The sequence below is a fragment of the Castor canadensis genome, chromosome 6, assembly GCF_047511655.1.
Source record: "Castor canadensis chromosome 6, mCasCan1.hap1v2, whole genome shotgun sequence".
Lineage (NCBI taxonomy): Eukaryota > Metazoa > Chordata > Mammalia > Rodentia > Castoridae > Castor > Castor canadensis.
Genome location: NC_133391.1, coordinates 162083718 through 162107027, shown reverse-complemented (window position 1 = coordinate 162107027; position 23310 = coordinate 162083718). Strand labels below are relative to the sequence as shown.

At 33.9% G+C, this 23310-nt stretch overlaps 1 long non-coding RNA gene and 1 pseudogene across 1 annotated transcript in view; both read left to right on the top strand.

The window, feature by feature from the left end:
- LOC141424227 (uncharacterized) overlaps window positions 1-23310 on the top strand; it is a 144808-nt gene that overhangs the window by 53496 nt on the left and 68002 nt on the right. The gene's annotated exons all lie outside the window — the stretch shown is intronic.
- Window positions 4640-5405, top strand: LOC109677056 (cytosolic 5'-nucleotidase 3A pseudogene; annotated as a pseudogene).

Genomic DNA, 23310 nt, shown 5'->3' with positions numbered 1-23310 from the left:
GATTTGCAAATTATTCAGTTTTAGCTAAAAAGTTTTCTATGACCACACTCATTATGGAAATTTGACCTTTCCTCCCCCTATCTCTTGTGACTGCAGCTCAGGGAGGAAATAATGAGTTTCAGTTAGTCACTTACATTGCTATTATGCAGCTTTTAACAGTGCTCACAGATGGATCTGCCTTGAATGGTGCAGCAGTGAAATCCATTATGGCCATCCCCTTGAGAATATAATTTTAGTTTTTGCTGAGATTCCTCAGTAATATTCTTGCTAGATTTAAATGTATTCAACTTGAATGTTCTTATGTGTGAAAAAGTCTTATCATTGATAAAATCTGATCTGAGAGGTTTTTGTTTAGAAAACGTAATCTAGATATTTATGATCTATTAATTGCTTTCAAGGAAATAGATTTTTTTGTCTATTATGATACTAGTTATCATATCCTCTATGTTGGCCAAAATCCTACATTTCCAATTTTACATGCTGCTGTTGTTTGTGTAATTTACTGTAAAGACCAAACTGCAATAAGAAAAAACCATGATTTACCATAATTCAGGTAGACTCATTTTCTCTTATGCAAAGTTCAAAGTTGGTCCAAGGTAGGTAGTCAACTATGACCTAAATGATCATTTAGAAATTCAGGTTCTCTTTCTTTTGCTGCTTTTCTATTCCCTATAATCTTACCTGCAGCACACATTCCTGCTTACAAAAGAAAAAGAATGAAACGGAATGCGTGCAATTTCTCAAGGAAAAAGAGGAGACTGGGTTTAGGGAGAGCAATTAACAGTCTACTGCCTGTTCTTTGGAAAATAGTGGAATTATTTTACTGTATTGTAATTTTACTCAGTTATGTGCTAGTAAAATTATAAGGAAATATATCATTTCAAAAGTTTTAATTGAAATGTGTACATTAGTAACTGAAATATAAAATTGCATAGTGATTAAACATCTACTTTAGGAGTGTATCCAATAAAAAAGTCAACATAAGACAAACCTTTCTGTTTGGAACATTTTGGGAGCAATATTTCCATCCAACCTGACCAATTTTGAGTGGTTGTTCCCATTAGCAGAGTTATAGGATTTGTTTAAAGTTCTTAAATTTAAAAATATTGTATTTAGGTTCCTGCCTCCTATCTTTCTAGTATTTCTCAGAAATGAGTCCAAGATTATGATTATGATCCCATAAACACATTTATTTAAGCTCTTACTATTAAACTGTGACATGGAAATAAACATTAGACAAAATATATGTTCATTATTAATAATAACTAAGTTAAATAAGACTATATAAAATATGAAATAAGACTCTCTATAAAATCATGTTGTAGCCTTATGTTTATTGGCAAAGTACTCAGAAAATCTCCTTTTTAATTAAATAATTTCCCAGGATGGCAACTGATATATGTATTTTTGTTTTCCATAAAATGCTCTACATAGTATGCTACGTTTTAAAAATGGAAGGAGAAAAGTGAGAGCAGCATTGGAACTTTCCTCTGTGTCCTATTTCCTGCAGGCTTTCCATTAGGAAGTTTTCTCAAATGTTTTGACCATACATAAATTTTTGGTTAAAAATAAATTACAAAATTGAATTGGATTAACTAATACTTCAATATTCAAGGATATTTTAATGCTATAACTGTATTATAGCTATACATGCTATTTGTTTAAGACAAGTAGATGCTAGAAAATATTTTATAATGCATAATTTTACTCAAATATGCTTGATTTCATTTGGCAGTTGCTTTATGATTCTCATATGCAATTATCTGACATGCTGTAACGAAAATTAATTTCTGTTAGAAATAGAAACTCATCATAAAATTTCAGTTCAGTAATTATTTTTGTGTCCTTGAACAAGGCATTAAAACTCTGAGCCTCAATTTTCTTATTGAGGAAAGGCAAGAAGAAGTATGAGGGATTAGATTAGGTCATTAATAAACCCTCACATTCCTTTTCTAAAATTATGTATTTCAGTTACTTTTAAAAGCTATTTATAAGACATCTTGTTAAATTTGGAAGATACAAGTATGATTTAGATAGTCTTGTCCTATGAGGAGTTTATTATCTTTTAGTAGTCATCTTTTTCACCAAAATATAATAATTAATATATCAAATAAATACTGCAAGAGAAATATACTCTTTCAAATTCTTTGAAAGGACTTCAAAGAATTTTGTTCTCAGAATGGAATGTTATAATTTCTCATGTATTGATAGATTTTATTATCCCAAATTCAATGAATGTCACTTCATCTGTTTCAAAATATTTTTCAATTCTTTTAATTTTTTTGCCATCCACCCAGTTATATATTTTTATTCCTCCTGATTCCCAAGGAATTGCTCTTTAATCTTGTATTAGGTACCTCAAGAGACAGAAACCAATAGAAGATAGATAGATAAGTAGATAGATAGATTAGAATTGACTCACAAAATTATGGAGACTGAGAAGTCTTGTGACAAGCTACCTGCAAGCTAGAGAATTAGAAACTGCAGTAGTAGGCTTCAGCCTGTCGATAGGCTTGAGACTCTATGAAGCCAGTGTTGTAACTCTTAGTATGATACTGAAGGCAAAAGCCACAGGATACTGTTGGAGTAAGTCTTAGTGCCAAAAGTTAAAGAACATAGAGCTCTGATGGCCAAAGGTAGATGAAGGATGTCTTAAAAAGAGAGAGAATTCTCTTTTCCTACCTTTTTGTTGCATACATACCCTAGTTGATTAAAGGTATATCTCCCCCATCCAGTCTACCAACTCAAATATCAGTTCCTCTGGAAACACCTTCATCTACACACCCAGAAATGATGCTTTACCCACCATTCAGTCATGTTCAGGACTAAAATTAGCCATTGCACATCTTAATAGTTGTGCAATATTTTTCCTGTAAAACACAAAATATTTTTCCTGAAAAAAAAAAACCCTACACTCTGTACCCCAGTACTAATAGTGTGCTATATGCTCGTCTTATACTTTCCAAGATTAATTATCATTATGTTTCTACACAAATTTTTACTGGAAGTAGATGAATCTGTTTGTTGTTCTGCTACAGAGGTAGAAATTTCACCTTGAAAATGTGATTATAGTGAACACTTGCCTACCAAACAATTTTTGGTGTTTTTATCTTTCAAAATGACTATGGAGTAAAATTACTCAAGGAAATATCACCATTCATTAAACAGCACAAGCAACATTTTAGTTATCTTATCCTTGAAACAGAAGGTAGAGACAAATATAAGCAGGGATTGAATATTGATAATACATCAAAAAGAAAAGTAAAGGCATGATGATGGTGCTATCTCACTCAGCTAAAGAAGGTCTCTGTGTTCAGTGTCTCTTCATTCTCTTCCAGATCTTAATTCATTCCACCTTAGTCCCTTTCTTATGGTGGTTTCAGCCAGCTTAAGAATTCTATAATGAAGAAAAACAGAGGAGATGAACCAATTTGGGTTATAATACATATATACATGGAAATATCACAAGGAAACTCCCTGTGTAGTTACCTTTATCTCAAACAAGCAAAAAATGTCATTTTTTTCCTTCTACAAAATTGGAGAACAAGAGGGCAGAACAAGTCCTGCCCAAGGATTGGGGGTTGGTACCAGTGGGAGAGGGGAGGTGATGGGGTAAGGGGGTAGGAAGGTGAATACAGAACAAAACATGTGTACACATGTATGTAAATGCAAAAATGATAAGTGTTGAAACCACTGCAGGAATGGGGGGAGAAGGGGAAGATAAAGGAGAGAAGTGGAGGGGGTGAATTCAAGTACAAAATATTTGATACACTGTAAGAACTTTTGTAAATGCCACAATGTACCCCTACCAAGCACAACAGTAAAAATGGTCTTCATTCAAATATAAACTTGCTTTTCCTTAGAAAGAGCACCTTTGGAAATCTGAAAACACTCACCTCTCCAAGATTAGAGAAAAGCATCTCCTAGAGCTGGATGTGGTAGCTTGGACTTCCAATTGCAGAACCAGTGACTGAGGCAGGAAGATTTTGAGTTTGAGATCAGACTGGGATACATACCTAGAACTTGTCTTGAAAACAAAAACAAGAACATCTTCTATTGCTTCACACTGGGATGATCCTAAATGGAACTCTGGCCATAAGAACTATCCACCTTTGGAAACTAGAGGTTATGGAAGGGAAAGGCTTGTTTAAACTCATTTTATTTCCGAACAAGTAAATGCAAAAATGCCAATATAAGACATATTCAGTATTACACAGTAGGAGAACTAGTAAATACAAACAGAAATATTTTTAAGGACAGCTCTAAAAAAACAAGCAATCATTGAGTTTTAAGATTGCAAAATTTGGTAGAGTGGCCAGGGGACAATATGCTGGGGCTTTCATGCATGGCAGGCAGCTCCTTGGCTTCCTAGGCTTCTTCTTCTCTGCCCAGGAGGTACACAAAATTCCTGCCTATGTGTTGGGCTATCACAGTGGCTTAGGTGGCCCTGGTAACAAGCAAGAGCAGTGTGTACTCTAGTGATGGGGTGGTGCTGGCCTAGTGCATACTCACCTTGAAGAGGAAGATGGGCTGGATGACCAAGATCACTGAAATAGTTCCAGAATTCCAGAACAGTTCAGTTTCTATCAAGAACCCTACAAGTCTACAAGAATTATCTTTAGATAATGACAGACTTTGAATGACACTAAGTAGATTTTACTATGAAAAATAAAAAGAAAGAAAAAGATGCCTAACATGTCAGAATATCATTGAAAACTCTTAAGTGCTTGTTACAGATGAATGTCGAAAGTAGTTACTGCAACTAAAAGAAACCAGTATTACCTTATTGAAGTTGATCCTGATCTTATTGTAGAATGGTGTACTAAATCACATGGTCTGCTTGTTTAACAAGCTATCCTAAAAGTTAAAGGTAAAAAATATGGTGATATCTGATATTATGCTCAAGGAAGTATAGGAGAATTTTTCTCATAAGCTCCAAAAGCACAGTATCCCTGTGTTTATATTTTCAGCTAGTAGGGTGATATACGGGAAGAAGTTATCTTTCAAGCTTATCATCCAGTTGTTAAGGTAGTGTCCAACTGTGTGATGAAAATGGGTTGCTCAAAGGATTTAGAAGAAAACTAATTCATGGATTTAACATACATGATGATGTGTTAAAGAATACAGATTAATTCAGCCAACTAAATGACAATATCAACATAATTCTGCTGGAAGACTCCCAGGGAGAATAAAGAATGGCAGATGGTATAGCCAATGTTGAAAAGATTCTGAAAACTGGATATTTAAATGATAAAGTAGATGCCTGTTAGAAAAATACACGTACTTTTATGATATTGTTAGAGATGAATTATTGGAGGTTGGCAGCTCTATTATACAGAGTAATCTATAAACAAGTTCTTCAAGAAGTCCTCCTATATGTCCAATTGATATATGAATTGCTTATCTGTCCATCTTTCTGAAAGGCTCTTATATTATATTATTATATTATAATAATAGAGGCTATTATTATTATTATTATTATAAAGGCTCTTATATTATACTACTATGCTTGAATCTTTCCCTTTATATAAATGAAGTATTTTCAGACATGTTGAATCCATCAACTGGAAGCTCCTTTATCCCACCTCACTTAATATACTTCTTACAGTTTTCTAACTGATTAAAAAAATCTAAACTTAGAAAATGAACTCCCTTTTCATCCAAAGTGAATTTTGTAGTTTAGTGTTATCACAAAATTTTGAGGGGTCTTTTCACTCCAGAAAACTTTGTAGAAATTTAAAGAGAAATTTTGAGAGGGTTAAATGATGGGTATGATTGCAAGTACCATCATTTTTGTAATTTGGGTGGATTATGATAATGGTATTACCATCTTCTGAAATTATGTTGTATTTGATTATTTTGTCTGAAGAAATAATTATTTACCAGAAAAGACTGGCACCTAGTGTTTGAGAAAACTGTTGGTGTCCACATGCCACCAATCATCATAAAATGTTCTGTATGGAAACTCTGATGATGATGATGCACATGAAAATCAAAGCCTTTAAAAATCACAAAAATTAGAAAAGCTGACTCCTTGAAAAAAGTATCTGAAAAATATAATTTTAGATGAAAAGGCAGATTTTGAGCTTGAGAGGAAAACACAATATGTTGATTAAGACAGTGTCTCAAGCCAACCATAATCAAATAAAATTATGCATTGCATTTGAATTTCAGTAGAATAGAATAATGGATGAAGTAGATGACATGTAAGGAAGAAAATAGATGAGACAAGAAGATAACTGTTCAGGGAGATTAAGAGCACACATAAGATGCTACACTCATTTACTATGTATCTAATAGGAACTTCCTTGGGATGAAATCCTGAATTATACATTAAACCAATCAGTATAAAAGTATTCATGGCACTAGTAAAAATAAGTAATTTGAACCCATATTTATCATATTGTAGTTAACTTTTTCATGTCAACTTTCAAAAGATATTTAAAATCACTGAAGTATAAAAAATGCTCCTAGGAAGAAAATAAAAATGACCTTATATTTTTATGTCTCAACACTAATGTGTTGGAACTATGGCATATGATTTAGAAAGTTTGGGGAAGAAATATCCATGGTGCAAAAATTTTATAGAAGCTGTGCATATAATGTATAGAAGCAAACAAAATACTGTTTTCTGCTTTGTAAAAGTTGATATCATGTATCATTCATATATCCTCCCCCTCAAAAATTATTGAAGTCTATTAAGAGCACAGATGAAAGTAGAAGCTCAAGAATGAGGAAGTAGTACTATAAGGAAATCACAACAAATACTAAAACTGAACGTCTTATTTAACCTAAATAGCTCTCAGTATCAAATTGAGTGAAAATACACGCAAATTTCAAATTATTTAGCAAAATGCTCTTTTAAAGTTAATTAAAAAATGTAACTAGGATCTCAGTTCACATCACCAATAAAGAACTGAGTGATGGAAGGGTTGAAGAACACAAAACCTTGAGAAATTTATCCCCTTTCTAAAGTTACTCATAAATACTTTCTCCTTCCATTCTTGATAATGATAAATTATAGCACCTAAAAATTAGATAGTGTGTCAAAATACATTATATCACATTGGAAACAAAGATGACTCTTCTGAAGAGTTATTGAAAATCATTTAATGGGAGGATGGTTATGATGATTTGGGCAAAATTAATTGAACCATCAGTGGATGGTGCAAAATCCAGTGCCCACAGAAGCAGGAAGCTGTGGTCATCACTAAGTCTGAAGGAGGCAAGAAAAGTGGATGGCATGTCTTCGTAGTCGTGTGGTTGTAGACAGGTCTGCTTTGTAGCAGCTGGGAAGGGGTACAGCCTCTGCCATATCGTGGCCCATGTGGATGGAACTTCACAAAGATGTTTCCCAACTTTTACTTTCATTTGCTGCTGGTGCCTTTCATTTCCAAACTTGGATTTATAAGTTTAAAACTATTTTTAAAAAATGAAGACACAGGGATGGATGGTTTCTTTTATTAAGATAAAATGATGGAAAGAGACATACAATTTTTGCTGGCCATCCTAAAATGCAAAAATCCTTCAGTTTGCATGAATCACTAGTGACTTATAAAGGAGGCTTGTAAAGAGAATGTTTGCTTGAGGTATTAATAGCAAGCCCATAAGTCCACAATTATAAAATATCACTAGGGTTTGACAGAACTATATTTACGTTTTGGCCTAGTCAAGAGCTTTTGAACTCCTATTTAGAAATCAATAGCTGACTCTACTCAGAAGCTTCTAGACATCATCAATAGCTATAGCAAGGTAGCAGGATATAAAATCAACATAGAAAAATCATTAGCATTTCTATACACTAACAATGAGCAAAATGAAAAAGAATGTATGAAAACAATTCCATTTATAATAGCCTCAAAAAAAATCAAATACCTAGGTGTAAACCTAACAAAAGATGTGAAAGACCTCTACAAGGAAAACTATACACTTCTGAAGAAAGAGATTGAGGAAGACTATAGAAAGTGGAGAGATCTCCCATGCTCATGGATTGGTAGAATCAACATAGTAAAAATGTCGATACTCCCCAAAGTAATCTACATGTTTAATGCAATTCCCATCAAAATTCCAATGACATTCATTAAAGAGATTGAAAAATCTACCATGAAATTTATATGGAAACACAAGAGGTCACGAATAGCCAAGGCAATACTCAGTCAAAAGAACAATGCTGGAGGTATCACAATACCTGACTTCAAACTATATTACAAAGCAATAACAATAAAAACAGCATGGTACTGGCACAAAAACAGACATGAAGACCAGTGGAACAGAATAGAGGACTCAGATATGAAGCCACACAACCATAACCAACTTGTCTTTGACAAAGGAGCTAAAAATATACGATGGAGAAATAGCAGCCTCTTCAACAAAAACTGCTGGGAAAACTGTTAGAATAGTCATCATTAGCAACACCACCAACAACAGGTGTTGGCAAGGATGTGGGGAAAAAGGAACCCTCTTACACTGTTGGTGGGAATGTAAACTAGTACAACCACTCTGGAAAAAAATTTGGAGGCTACTTAAAAAGCTAGACATTGATCTACCATTTGATCCAGCAATACCACTCTTGGAGATATACCCAAAAGACTGTGACACAGGTTACTCCAGAGGCAACTGCACACCCATGTTTATTGCGGCACTATTCACAATAGCCAAGTTATGGAAACAGCCAAGATGCCCCAGCACTGACGAATGGATTAAGAAAATGTGGTATCTGTAAACAATGGAATTTTATGCAGCCATGAAGAAGAACGAAATGTTATCATTCGCTGGTAAATGGATGGAATTGGAGAACATCATTCTGAGTGAGGTTAGCCTGGCCCAAAAGACCAAAAATCGTATGTTCTCCCTCATATGTGGACATTAGATCAAGGGCAAACACAACAATGGGATTGGACTTTGAGCACATGATAAAAGCGAGAGCACACAAGGGAGGGGTGAGGATAGGTGAGACACCTAAAAAATTACTTAGCATTTGTTGCCCTTAACACAGAGAAACTAAAGCAGATACCTTAAAAGCAACTGAGGCCAATAGGAAAAGGGGACCAGGAACTAGAGAAAAGATTAGATCAAAAAAAATTAACCTAGAAGGTAGCACCCACGCACAGGAAATTAATGTGAGTCAACTCCCTGTATAGCTATCCTTATCTCAACCAGCAAAATCCCTTGTTCCTTCCTGTTATTGCTTATACTCTCTCTACAACAAAATTAGAAATAAGGGCAAAATAGTTTCTGCTGGGTATTGAGGGGGTAGGGGGGAGAGGGAGGAGGTGGAGTGGGTGGTAAGGGAGGGGGTGGGGGCAGGGGGGAGAAATGACCCAAGCCTTGTATGCACATATGAATAATAAAATAAATAACAAAAGAAATCAATAGCTGAAATCATTAGGCAGAGTTTTAGGGTGTCTGAGTTGGGATTTAAATTACTCTGCATTCTGGGGGTGAATTGGACCTAATGAGGAGAGGACATTAAAGTAGGAACATACTAGAGCTATTATATGAACAGATTACTAGACTGGAGTAAGTGAAAATAACAGTAAAGGTCAACAAAACTCTATCAAGTGAAAAGCAAAGCAATAAATTGCCACATCATCATGTTAAGCTTATAGACCAGGCAACATAACAACTGGGCATATAAAGTGCAAGAGCCATGACTCTAAATTTGCATGTTAACAAGAGTTCACAGAAATGATAAAAAAAAACCTTCTTCTATTCCTCCAGAAGAAGATACAAACAAAATTTACAAAAGAACCATTACAAAAATAAACTTCAAAACAAAAATCAAATACAGTGGTAGTAGAAAATGAAAAGTAAAAAACATAGTGAGATTTTTGTTCAAACTGAAATTTTAAAAAATGGGTTATTTTACTAAGCCTTCCTAAAGATAATGAGAACTGTTTTCTCAGTGTTAATAGAATTATAAATTTGTCTTGCTTGAAAGTAATTTCTCAACAAATGCATCATATAACTTAATTTCCTTTTGAGAAGTGATTTTAGATGGTAATTACTGTTTTAGAGTACAGTCCCAAGAATGATAACTATAACAAAAATTTATGTGCTGAGGTGTTCATCAGTGTTGAATAATTAATAACTGAATATAGCTCAGAGTCCTGAAAATAAGGTGACATAAGTGACAGTTATATGAGGAAATATGCTGGATCCTTTAAATTGTTGGTTTCCTAAATTTCCGTATAGTGGGAAATCATTAGCAACATTGCTTAATATAAATGCTGAACGAAACCATAAAAATATAATTAAATTTGTAAGCACGTCTGTTTATGTGTATTAGCACACACATGTCTCTTCATAAATGTGTCTTTGTGTGTAAAACTTTGCATAACAAAGACTAGAAAATACATAAAAACATTAACTCTAATTTTATTTGAAAGGAAAAAATATTGTAAACATTGTTTCATCACTCAATCAATTTCAGTCAATATAGCTACCTTGGTATTATTTTTTCTTCTTTAACATTTCTGTGAAAACATACAACTCTATGCTTTGTGGATGTTAAATGGAGTAAGGTGACTTCCTACGTTGACTAGAACAGATGCTGTACACTCATCCACTTGGTTGCTATAGAATAAGTTTCTAAAGTGCTGTTGTCAAGAGTTTCCATGCATCAGTTTTGTGACATTGAGAAATAACCTTTAGATGTAACAAATTTAACTTTTTAGGAAGTGTACTAAGATTAATTAAAGACTATATTTTCTTAGCTAAGAAAGCATACATTTCTGAAGGTACAGGCTGTATTTCTAAAAGCTCATAACTCAGAAATGTGACACTTGGTTTAAAAAAGGAGAGAGAAAAAATATGTGGGATTTAATCAAGTTTGCATATGCTGCTGTCTAGATAGTGTGGATGCTCAAATGCCAAATATAGATGAGAAGTTATAAATGGAACTTTTTTCTTCTAACAACAAAATACTTATATGCATGATATTTAGAGGGAAAAATACAGATATTCTGCAGAAGTATATTTTGACTGATCATGTTTGAATTTCAAAAATGTCCAAGGTTTAAATTAATGTAGTATATTCCAAAGTGTCTTCTGCTGATTGATATGAAATGTTCTTTTTTTTTTAAGGTGACAGGAATAGGAGAAGGGTATTGTTATTTGTAAGTGTGGTAAGTATTTGATTAAACAGTTTCTTTTAAAAAACTATCAGAATCTCAATTCTGTGTAATAACAAATATAACTGAGTGTTTGCTCTGAATCAGGTCACTATGGTGAGTTCTACAGGTGATCACCACAACAATCCTGTGGTGGGTATGTTATTCTTATCCCTATTTTGTGGTAAAGGTGCTTAAAAGAGACTAAACAATTTGTCTGAGCTCACATGGACATTAACTTCTGTGTGGACCAAAGAAGACAACATGGAAGTCTGGGCTCTGAAGCCTTGGAAGAAAATATATCACCTTTCCTCATCAGTCCATACTCACTGACACTCTGCAGTAGTAGAATTTGGTAAGCTGGCAAACCTCATGTTACTTAACAAAAATCAGAGAAAAGTGGAATGAAAGAAAAAACTGAAAGTGGGACGTGGGAAAATAAGATATGGAAGAAAATATACCGAATTAAGTGCATATAGAATATCGATGTTAGGTTTGGTTAGAAACTTAAATCAAAGTAAATTCTGTTATTAAAAATAACCATTTAAAAATTTTTAGTAGTTTTTTGCTTACTTAGTGTTTGGGACCTGAAGCAATTCATATAAGTAAGCAGTTTTTAAAAGGCAAATATACAGAAATAAAACCTGATGATGTTTCCCTGCTGGTTTATTCTGAAAATCACAAAATGACAAGAGGACACAGAAGGCTTTGAGCAAACCCCAGTATGAGGTATGAAGAAAATGAGGAACATATCCTTCTTGACCTACTTAAACATGTATTTTCCACCCTTTTCTTTACTCCTATTGTTTTCTTGATAAAGGAGTTAGTATAACTCAGGGGGAGCAGTGGGCTTATAAACTTTAATACAAATTTTGTATACACTAAAGCTGCTTCTCACTTGGATCTGAGAACAGCGAGGTGGATCCAGTTTAATATAAAAGACCCAATAACAAGACATACTAAATTATTTATTTTGACTCCTAGTAGTAGCAAAGCATAGAGTATCTGCCCTCTATCTGCATCTATTTATTCTAAATTGAATTATTCATGGTGAATAGCTTTGTGAACATCTATTCATTCTTCAGGAAACCTTTTCCTTTTGCCTGAATTTGACAAGGAGATGGGTTGGGTCAGCTCTGCAGATCTCAGACTTGCTTTTTAATAAACAAATGACTTTGATCTAAAGATGCTGCTTTGTTTGAGAGTTGTCATACTAAGACATCCATATCCGTGATAGATGGGACTTTAAAGAAATCTCTATGTCAACATGACAGGCATCCTTTCTGTTAAGGTTTTGGAGGTCTCAGAATAGGGCATATGTCAATATTTCCTCATGTTCTGACCAATGCCTGTGGTGCCTTGGAGAAAAGCCAACCCTGGATAAAGGTAACCAGAGGGAACATTCACTGAGGAAGTGAACGTGCTAGGAGCAGAAATCACACAGACCCAAGGAAGCTCATTGAGTTTAGATTTTAAGTTAGTTGAAAGTGGGAATTAAGAATAGCTTAGAGGTAATGGGAACAAAACAAGAGTTGTAAGGAAATATTTTGACCCAAAATAGGCATCGCTTATTAATACAAAGATGGTAATGCAGGATTTTATTTTCTTTAACATTATGATAGGTTTTTGGTGACTTTTTTTCAGCAAGTTCAATTTAACTACCTGAAATGTGTATCCATGTTTACTACATGCACAGGCAGTTACTATATGCATGTAGTATGAAGAAAATGAAGAACATATCCTTCTTGACTTACTTAAACAAGTATTTTCCACCCTTTTCTTTATTCCTAATTGCTTTCTTGATAAAGGAGTTAGTACAACTCAGGGGGAACAGTAATCATACTATATGCATGATTACCAGATAAAAATGTAAAATGATTTGTCCCATCCGAGAAATTCTGATTCAACAATTTTGAGGTGGAGCTCAAGAAGTTAAAAAAAATAATTTAAAAAAGTCCCTAGCAGGTCCTAGTAGCACAGAGGTCCATTTTGGAACCATTCATGTTAGACCAACACAACTGAAACAAATTAGACACAGTGAAAGAGTAAAGGCCCAATCATTAAAATAGTAATGAGGTTTTAAGGTTTTAAACCTTGGAAGCCCTGGCTTCCAAGCCAGCACCACTAAACAAACAAATACATAAACAAACAAATATCAATGTGTGTCAATGGGACAGGGTAATATTTTCTCCCAATTTTCATTCTCCTTTCATTTTTAGTAGAATTTTCAGGTCAATACAGAACAAAAATACAAATACATTTCTCAATCTTACTGGGATCTAGTTATGGCCCTGTGATGGAATTATGGCTAGGGGGATATCACAGAACACACTATAACATTGTTGTATCAATTGCTTTTTGTTACTATGAAGAAATACCTGAGATTATTAAGTTTTAAATACTTACTTTGGCTTACAGTTTTAATGATTCCTTTCCATGACCAGGTAAACCCTGGTAAACCCTGGTCCTCTGGTTGAGGTACCAGATGGCAATGGCAGAGCAACACCATTCACCTCATAGTGAAGAAGCAGCCGAGAGAACAAGGAAAGGCCAGGGTCCCATTATACCCTTCAAGGACCTTCCACACAGCTCCACTCTGTGAAACTTTCACCACCTTCCAAAAGCACCATGCTGGAGACCAAATGAACTTTGACACATGGAGTTCTGGGTACAGTTATCAAACCATAGCAACTAGGAAAATTTCTTCCCCACACCTCTGTCATTCTTCCCTCTCCTCTGGCTATGAGGACTGTAAAAGCTATCATATTAGATCATTAGGACAGGAATGAGCCTGGAAGATGGTGTTATAGGCTGACCTAGAAGGAGCTGGGATCCCTGAGATTTTAAAAAAAGGTAGTTGCCATATCTACACTGTCTTGACAATCCTGGACTTTTAAATAAGAGAGATTTTCATTTTTATCCTATGCCCATTCCTCATTTGTAAAAATCCTAATTTACAAATTATCTAGCATTATGCACATGAACTAATGGTAACACTACACAGAATAGACAGATTGGAAACCTAGGATGCCAAGAATAGGATATAGAATGACTGAAACATATTTTTTTCATTGTGTTGGACCTATACATTTTGAACATTAAGAAACAATGCTGATAACACATATGAAGTTCAAGAAAAATGTTGTTTAGAGATGAAGGCCTAGATGGTCGAGACTGTTAAATGTTTTGCAAAACCAGGTTTATATGCAACCTTGCATTACTATTACCTAATGATAATCTTGATTGAAGCTAATTAAATTGACTAATGAATGTGACATGTGCATTTGAATTAAAAATGTAAAGAATAGCCTTATAATTAAATGAAGAGTCTTTGTTTTTGTACTCCACTTGTCATTTTAGAAGGATACATGACAATATAAGTCATATGTGTTATAAGAATTAAGTTATACATTTAGGGGACAGAGGACGTGAGCAATCCCAGTTCAGAGCGAGTGCTAATTCTGCTTGGCATGAACCTAAAACCTTGACAAAAGAGTCAGTGTAGGAATGAACATTGACTCATGGTCAGTGTGTTTTAAAGTTAAATCCTGGTAAGAGTCTATGATGGCATTTTGCTACTTTGAATTTCAGAGAAAGCAGTTCTGATTTTGAAAATAGATTCTGGAAATTTATTTGAATAGCCAGGAATTCAGCTTCCGTTTTTTTAACCAGCTTGTGATGACTGGGTGGAATTGCTTGTTTCTCATGGTCTTATGCTCTGATACTTTTTCAGGGGTACATTTCTTGTTAGGATAAACTAAAAATAACTTGCTCTGATCAAAGTGCACATTTATCATAAAAAATCCAGAAAATTTAGTTAACCGTGTGAGAGATTATAAAAAACAATATAATACTGGTTTCCTGTCACTTTAAAAATCTGTTGATATTTTGTCTCATTTATGTCTATTTGTTGTCTTTCTATTCTAAATGTTTGTGTTCAATCAAAAGAATATTTAACAAAGGTATAGAAAAGTCAAATGATAAAAAGTTAAATGTATTGAAATGTAATTCCTTCTCTATACCCGATTTTAAGACTTTTGTACATTCAGATAGGAAGATAGATGGATAAGTGCACACACATATAATATTGATGGTTCTACATATGTAATACCTTCATAGACACATCCTTTTATACAGAGATATAAGCCTTTCCCTGAACTAACATGCACATGCACGCAAATTATGCACCTCAAATTTACACTTAATACAAAAAAATTTCAGATAAGCTGACCTCAGCTGCATACTTGTTTCCCTACTTAAAGTCAGCTTTAGTAAAGAAAATCTTAAATTCCAAATGTTCTTTTGAGAAAGAACATATCTTTAATTGGTGTATAATTAAGACTGGTTGTAGGAATTCTCATCAACACTACTGAAAGTTCTGGGCAGTGTTGTATAAGAAAGAAGACATTAATGGATCATCCTTGTAAAATAAAATTTAAAATGATCTTCATTCCCAAATGACATTATTTTTTATGTAGAAAATTCTACAAAATCCATAAAAAATTCTACCAAAAATAAAAAGTGACTTAAATAGCTACTCTAAAGGATATACCTCCTTCTACCAGGCTCCCATAGATCATTCATGATATGAGATTGTCTCCATTAACAGAAAGCAAGGACAAGAGACTTCTGACATAGGCTTATGCCTCAAATTAAAAGAAAGTAGCTAAAGACTAAGATGTTATATTCCCTAAAAGATACCAAGGTCTTTGGATGACACCTCCCTGTCTTAGCATCCATTTTAGCTACCAAGATCCAATCTGATAAGAGCCACCTGTATTCCTCCAGCTGGGAACACATAAGGCAAAATGGTAAGGATCATCGTTTTGAGTTTTTACTCCCATTTCCTTCATAGGGAACAGGAAATGTTCCTTCCTTTTGTCCCCATTTTTCTTGACTTTTATCCTGTTATACTTGATTCCTTTCCTAACAAACTTTACAATTACATTTACTAAAAAAAAGTGAGCTAAGCAAGGTCACAGTTACTATGCTTCTACAAAGAAGTAAGTTAAGAAAGGTTTCAAGATTCATACACAGAAATCTATGTAACAGAAACATCAGCAAATTTTAAAATACCATTTACAATCGCATCCAACAATATTACACACATAGAAATACACATATCAAAGAAAAGATGCTTCAATCTTGAAACATCAACTAATGTTAACTCAGAAGGGATCAAACACCATAATGCAAATCTTAACACAACAGAACTTATACAAGAAAACATAGCATAATATCGTTATGATATATTTTTGTAAATAAAGATGTATTAGAACACAGCCATGCCTCTTTGCTTATGTATTGCTCTGATTTGATCTCATGGTATAATATGAGAGCTGAATGACAGAGGTTGAATGATCCACAGAGTTTAAAATATTCACTGGGTAGCCTTTTTATGAAAATTTTCAACTCCTGTTATGCTCTAAGAGATAGAAAACTCAATGAAAACTGGCGAATATTCATGGATGAGGGTGATGTTGGTTTTGTCTGCTACAGTACTGATTTTTTTGGGTCAACTTCATTTTTGGCCATACAAAATTGACAGAAGATTTCGGGGCCTCACAACACAGATGGCAATATCCAGAAGAGGAATGGAGAAGTTATTTCTTTTGTTTCTGGAAACTTTTCTCAGATTCTCTTTCTAAGCTAACTTCATGTGTCCTGATCCAGTGTCAGCCTTCTTCCTAAGTCACTCTTTGCCAGGAACTTATAACGTAGACTCAAGTATTCAGATCAACTATGCCTGCACCATGGGATACCCTTTGACCATGCAGGGCCATCTTGTGGGTGGGGAAGGGCTGACAGGAAGTTGGATGAGGTGACTTCAGTGATGCTCCATGAGTCTTCTCCCATTACTCTCCAAACCACTGTGTGTGTAGATTTTGCGTATTAGATGTCCTGGTAGGGTTTGATTTTTTCTTTCTCTTTTGAGGTTTCATTTTTGAAAATATGTGTAGTATATCAAAGCCTCATTTTCAGGACTTTCATCTGTTGACAGGATATAGAAATTACAATAAAAATAAGGCATCTTCAATGTATTCTAAGAATTTTTATTAGAAGTACATTTTTAAATTTCAAATGTCTTTTGTTTTATATTTAAATGTCATTTTAAACCTTTTCAAATCTGGATGACTTGTATGGAAACATTTTCTAATATCTCCTTATTTTGCATTTCTGAATCTTTTTTAACTACAGCGTTTTTATCATATAATATACATTTAGATTATAGTTTTCTTTAGGAATTTTTCATCTGTATTGTAAGTAAGCTTTAAGCCTACAAATTTATTTTGTTTTTCATTTTGCTGCTCATTTTACAAACTCTTGTATCAAAGTTCTGTAAAAATGGTTTTGAAGAATTTTCTTTCTTTTACAATGAATTTGAATGCTATCAAAAGAAATGATGTATTCTCTCCCAAGACGGTTTCACTGACTCTCACAATTGTCTTCTCCAGTTACATGTAAAAATTCAACATGGTTTATTGGTTTAATAACATTTTTATCTATGTAATCAGTTTTAGCAATTCATACATTAGAAAAATTAAAATTCTTGTTCTACTGATTTTGAATTTTCTTCTGGTTATTATTTATTTATTGTAATCTAATATTTTTAGTATTTTTTCTTTTTTAAACATTTTTAATTATCATGTTATTGTTCTTCTGGGAGTACATTGTGTGGCATTTACAAAAGTTTTTACAATGTATCATAGTTGAATTCACCCCTTCCATCACTCTCCTTTATCTCCCACCCCATTCCTGGAATAGTTTCAACAGGTTTCATTTTTCCATTTTCATACATAAGTCGTAATATTTCCACCTTTTTCACCCTCCTATGCTCTTTCCTTATATCTTCCCCCTCCCACTGCTACCAAACCCCAACAAGGAACAGTTTTATCTTACTCTTCCCCATTTTTGAAAGAAAGATATTTTTGTTCATTTACGATAGCTATACAGGGAGTTTCATTGAGACTTTTTCGTTTATTGTAACTTGAATTCGTTCATATCCTCTATTTTTCTCCTTTTTCCCTTTTAATATACATATTAGTACATGAACTCAATAATATGTACATATATAAACCATTATACAAAATAAATTTCTAAAACAACATAAAAGTTATTTTTCTTTTAGGATACAGAAAAAAATCTGTATACATATACTATGAGTAAAATTAAAATAAGCTTTAAAAGTTTCAATAGTTAACAATAACTAAATGTCTTTGTAATAAGCAAAACAAAGAGCAAGAGAGATTAGACTCAATCTTTCTGTTTGCATTCTTATAAATATCTGTTTTTACCTTGCTTTGTACTATAATTATATTGGACTTCATCTTTATTTGAGGGACCTTGATGTAGAAATATTACACATTTAAATAAAATTACCTTTTAGGCCTGATCTTATTTTCTACATTGTAGGTAACATGTGCCATTTCTTAGCTTTCTGAAAATTTTCTTTGGCTGGTTATTAGTCCCTATAGTGCATGATTCTAGGAAAGAACACAGCCAGTCTAAATGTTTAAGAAGTTGCTTCCCTACTAGAATATTAGTAGGTGGACTGTAGTCCTTTCCAGAATGGAGGACTGAATTAGAAGACATTTCTGCTCAAAGGTATTTGAAGTCAGTTTTCCCTAATGATTCTTTTGATTGCAAAGCTGTTTACTACTTAGCATCCTAAAATGTTGATATTTGTAATAAAAAGATAATTTAAAAATAGAAACACCTTCAGGGTTGTCATAAGACTATATTGCTTTTCCCTTGCAGATTAGCAGATGCATTCTGCCAAATCTTAAAATATACTGATGATAGCAGGCTTCTTCCCCCACTCCATAAGTCAGTTTACTTGCTATTCATATGCACAACAATATTATATTCATAAACTAAAACAATTAAAATTATAGAAGTTTTCTGGAATTATGGCTTTCCCTCTGGACATTTAGTGTTACATTCAATAGCATAATCCCTTTTTAAACGATTAAAGTTTGTAGAGCTCATTTAGCTGGATGAGCTATTGGTGTATTACGTATCATTAAGAAAATAAATTAACACTATTTTCAGGAAGAAAGTGTTTATGGTTTCTGAATGATGTACAGCTTTTAATAAAAATGAAAGAATTAATTTTCAAAACACATCAAGACTTATGAAATTAGAGTGCTCCTTTCAGGGTTAAGGGTGTGAACATTGACTGTCTGAAGGCTCAAATGCTCAGACCCACTCGGTTTTTTAATGTCTGAAGCTCCTTCATCCTTATAAAACAATTATTTATTGACTTTTAAAACTATTTACCCCTTATTTATTTACTTTTCCTCCCTTAGGGAAAAATGGAAATAACAAACTCTGTATTTGCTGTTGCCTCAAACTGTGATTCCATCTTTGTACCCGTCTCTCAGAAACACATTTCACACAGTTCTCATAGGGTACTTGGAAGTCTTTCATGGTCAAAACCAACCGCCAGGTCTTTTTTCAATATTTCTGCTAAATTGCATACAGGGGCTGCCCATTTAATTGGCCTTAAATGAGGTAATTGCTAGATCTCATGACCAATTAATTTTGCCCTAAGAGAGGTTATAAAGGGGTCTCATTTCAACTTGACTACAAATTGCAAATAAAGTCCTTCCTGTCTAGCCACAGCATATACATATCAAAAAGGGCTTCTAGATGTGCTTGGATATATCTCACACACACATGTACACACACAAATCTTTTCACCATTGGAGCCTACACTGTTGAGTGTAATTTTATATAATAAGTAATTGACTAGTTGAGCAATGCTTTGACTGGATTTTAAGATATGTTCTTGTCCTGCAATGTTTGCACCCATTTCTTCTATTGGGGCACTGACGTCATAAAGAGCTAGGAAAAAGAAATCATTCCTGATTTATGTAAGTGCCTAGGGCTAGGGGATTGCTCAAGTGAGAGAGTGTCTGCCTACCAAGTGTGAAGCCCTGAGTTCAACCCTTAGTACTGCTCCCTGAACCAAAAAATTAAATGCCTATTTCAATGTATAAGTTTTTGATATACAGTCGTGCAGGTTGATCACTGCGTAAGTGCACTAGGGCAAAATGGAAAGGGAGGGCTAAAATTATTCTGGACTCTGCTCTTCAGGTAATTTACCCTAGTTAGAGCTAGGTCTTCTGAAAGAAGGAACTCTTTAATTTCCAATTGCCTAGAGATACAATTGGGTGCCTACAGTAATTGAATTTGGGAAATTCATGTAGTCATAGAAAAATGTGATACTAAAATATCCTAAGGTGATGTATCTATCATATATTAAAAGCAAGCTGAGATTTACCAGCAAGGAACACAACTTTAAATTTGTAAAATAGGATATTATTGACAAAAGAAGTTTTGGGAATGGCTGTGTTTACATAGAGCTGGGTACTGGGTGTGGTGACCCATGACTATAATCCCAGTTACTCAAGAGGTAGAGGCTGAAGGATGATGAGTTCGAGGCCAGGCCAAACAAAGTTAGTGACCCTATGTCAAAAACAAGGACAAACAAAGACCTGGGAGTATGGTGAGTGGTAGACCAATTGCCTAGCATACTAGAGGCTCTAGGTTCAATTCCCAATGCTGCAGAAAATATAAGGTATAATTACATAGAATAAGTGATTTTATTTTCCATTAGTTGGAGGTGTGGGAATTCTACTCAAGCAGTGTAATGCACAGTAAGACCTGTTGTTGGGATTTGATAATGCACTTATTAGATCTGGACATGTTGATAATTTATTCATGTTTGAATGTCATCTTCTTAATCTACAATATGGGAATCACAACTTCTGCTATTTATTTTTTCAATAAATAAATCCTTTTTCAAAACTGGAGAACCTGTCTGAATAGACAGAAGGATTCTTGTGGATAGTTCTCGTGTTTGGTTCGCAAGCAGGTGCCTGGAGGAATCCAGTATTTTATAATGGCCCTGCATTGGACCCCAATATGCTATTTCATCAAGCATATGGTGCCCTATTTTGGATATGTCCTCTTGGACATTTGGCTCAGTCATATTTGTAACTTCAAAATCTGTCCCTCTGCACTTCTATTTTTAAACTGTGATAGAAATCTATTTAAATTCTTTAGTTATAAAGGAGATCTTTTGATGTAATGGCAAGAAAATTTATTAAAATTCAAAATGTTTTCTGGGTCCCCTGTAGTGTGGTCATGGTTGTCTTATGAACATCTCTAGTTCTGTGTCCCCAAAATTTGAAGTAATTTGGCTTCATTAGGCAAACTGATATGCCTTCTTAAGTTCCAAAATCCTAATGTGCCTAAATTTTATGACACATTGGTTTATTTTTAATATACACTCACAGATATTATAAATAACCTCTCTCTCTCTCACTACATATATATATATATATATATATATATGTATTACATAGAATCATTGAGTATCATTTTTCAATGTATATCACTATATATGATCAATTTGGAAATATCACACATTTGTGTTTTTATTGACATACACTAATTATACAAAGGAATTTCATGGTGACATTTCCTTATGTGTATAAAATGTACTTTGATCAAATTTACCTTCTCTATTACTCTTTCTTCTTCTCTCACTCTCCTCTTTTTGAAGCAATTTTAATGGGATTCATTATCCTATTTGCATACATGCTTCTGAAGTACTTTAACCATATTCACCCCCCTCTTCACCTTCTTCTTTCACCCTTCCCCCACCCCCACCTGATTCCCGCAGTCTCCTCATTTTATACTTGTGCCATCATTTTTGTTTTTAGTTCTGGATTCCATAGATGAGAGAGAGAAAACATGCAATATCTTTCTCAATCTGGCTCATTTTGCTTAACCTGATGATCTCCAGGTCTAGCCAAAAAGCTGCATTAAACTTTATTATTCTTTTTCAGATTTTCCAGTATGATTCACCAAAGCATAGTATATTTTTTAGTATTTTAAGTACACAGATGTAAAGTCAATATTTTGTTGGGATGTTTTCAATGTTATGGTATGCCCATAAAATTTACTTTTTTATATTTACATGAAAAGGTATTGATTTCAACAACGTGTTTAAGCAATGTTGATTAGTTAGAATGAAATACTATTTTGTTGTCATTTTAAATATCTTGTAATAAAATTGAGAATTTATATTTTGACTGCCAATACAATTTTTAATTGCCTTTTAAAATTGACCACTTAAGTGCTGTGAGATATATTTTTCAGTTTAATTGATTAAAAATTAAATCCAAACCATCTTTCAGAGCACACTTCTGATAGCTGAATTTGATAAAGCTTCTATTTTTAAGAAGTTAAGAAATCAGTGGATAAAAGGTGTTAAAAAGTGTAATTATTATATAAAGCCAAATTTGATGCATTCTTTTTAAAGGACAGTACAAAAAAGTCTGCTAGTTTCTAGATTAATCTTTTCCCCACATGTTCCCAAGACTCAGTGAGGAGACCTGCTCAATAGTGCAGTCAAAGCTCACAGTGGGGGACCACTAATGGCAGGTTATAAGTGAACCTCCTTGGAATGTAGGTCTTCTTCTCCCCTTTGTTTTCTTAGAGTTGTTTTTTAATTTGGAGCATGTTACTTTGGGGTATTTGTACTTGTACATTCCTGTAGAAGTTGTAAGTTTTAACAAAACTAAAAAAAAAAAAAAAAGGCTTCTTGGGATAGAGAGCCCAGTAGATTGCTAAAGTAGCATTTGTTTCTAGTCCAGGTCTTTGAGCTCCAGAGAAAAGGATCCCTAGGGATGCTTGTATACAACCTAGTTTAGCAGAAAACTGTATTAGCATTTAGATCACAGCAGTGATGGGGATGCAGTCCATGGACTTTTTAGATTCTGCATGTTTTGAGAGTTAGACACGACTACTTGTTTTTTGGATTATAGTTAAAGATACTGTTCAAAGATGTTTGCATGATGGAAAGGTTTGGGCTTTATAAGTTGTGTTCCCCTCAGAAGCTGTGGGCAAGTTGTTTACTATCCTGTGTAAGAAAGGTATTATCTCCCTTTGAGGACTCCTTAAGCCCCAGCTTCCTCCATGGTGTTACATCTCACCCTGTGTTCTCTTACACAGTATGAGTCTTGCATTTTCAAAATTCTGGTTACCTTGAAAGCTCACCTTTTGCTGTGATTTACAAAACTACCTCTACTACTTTCTATTCATCAGGTCTGCCTAAGCAGAATTTTACCATACTTTTCCCAAGACTTGTGAAAATGACAGTAAAAAAAAAAATTATTATCATATA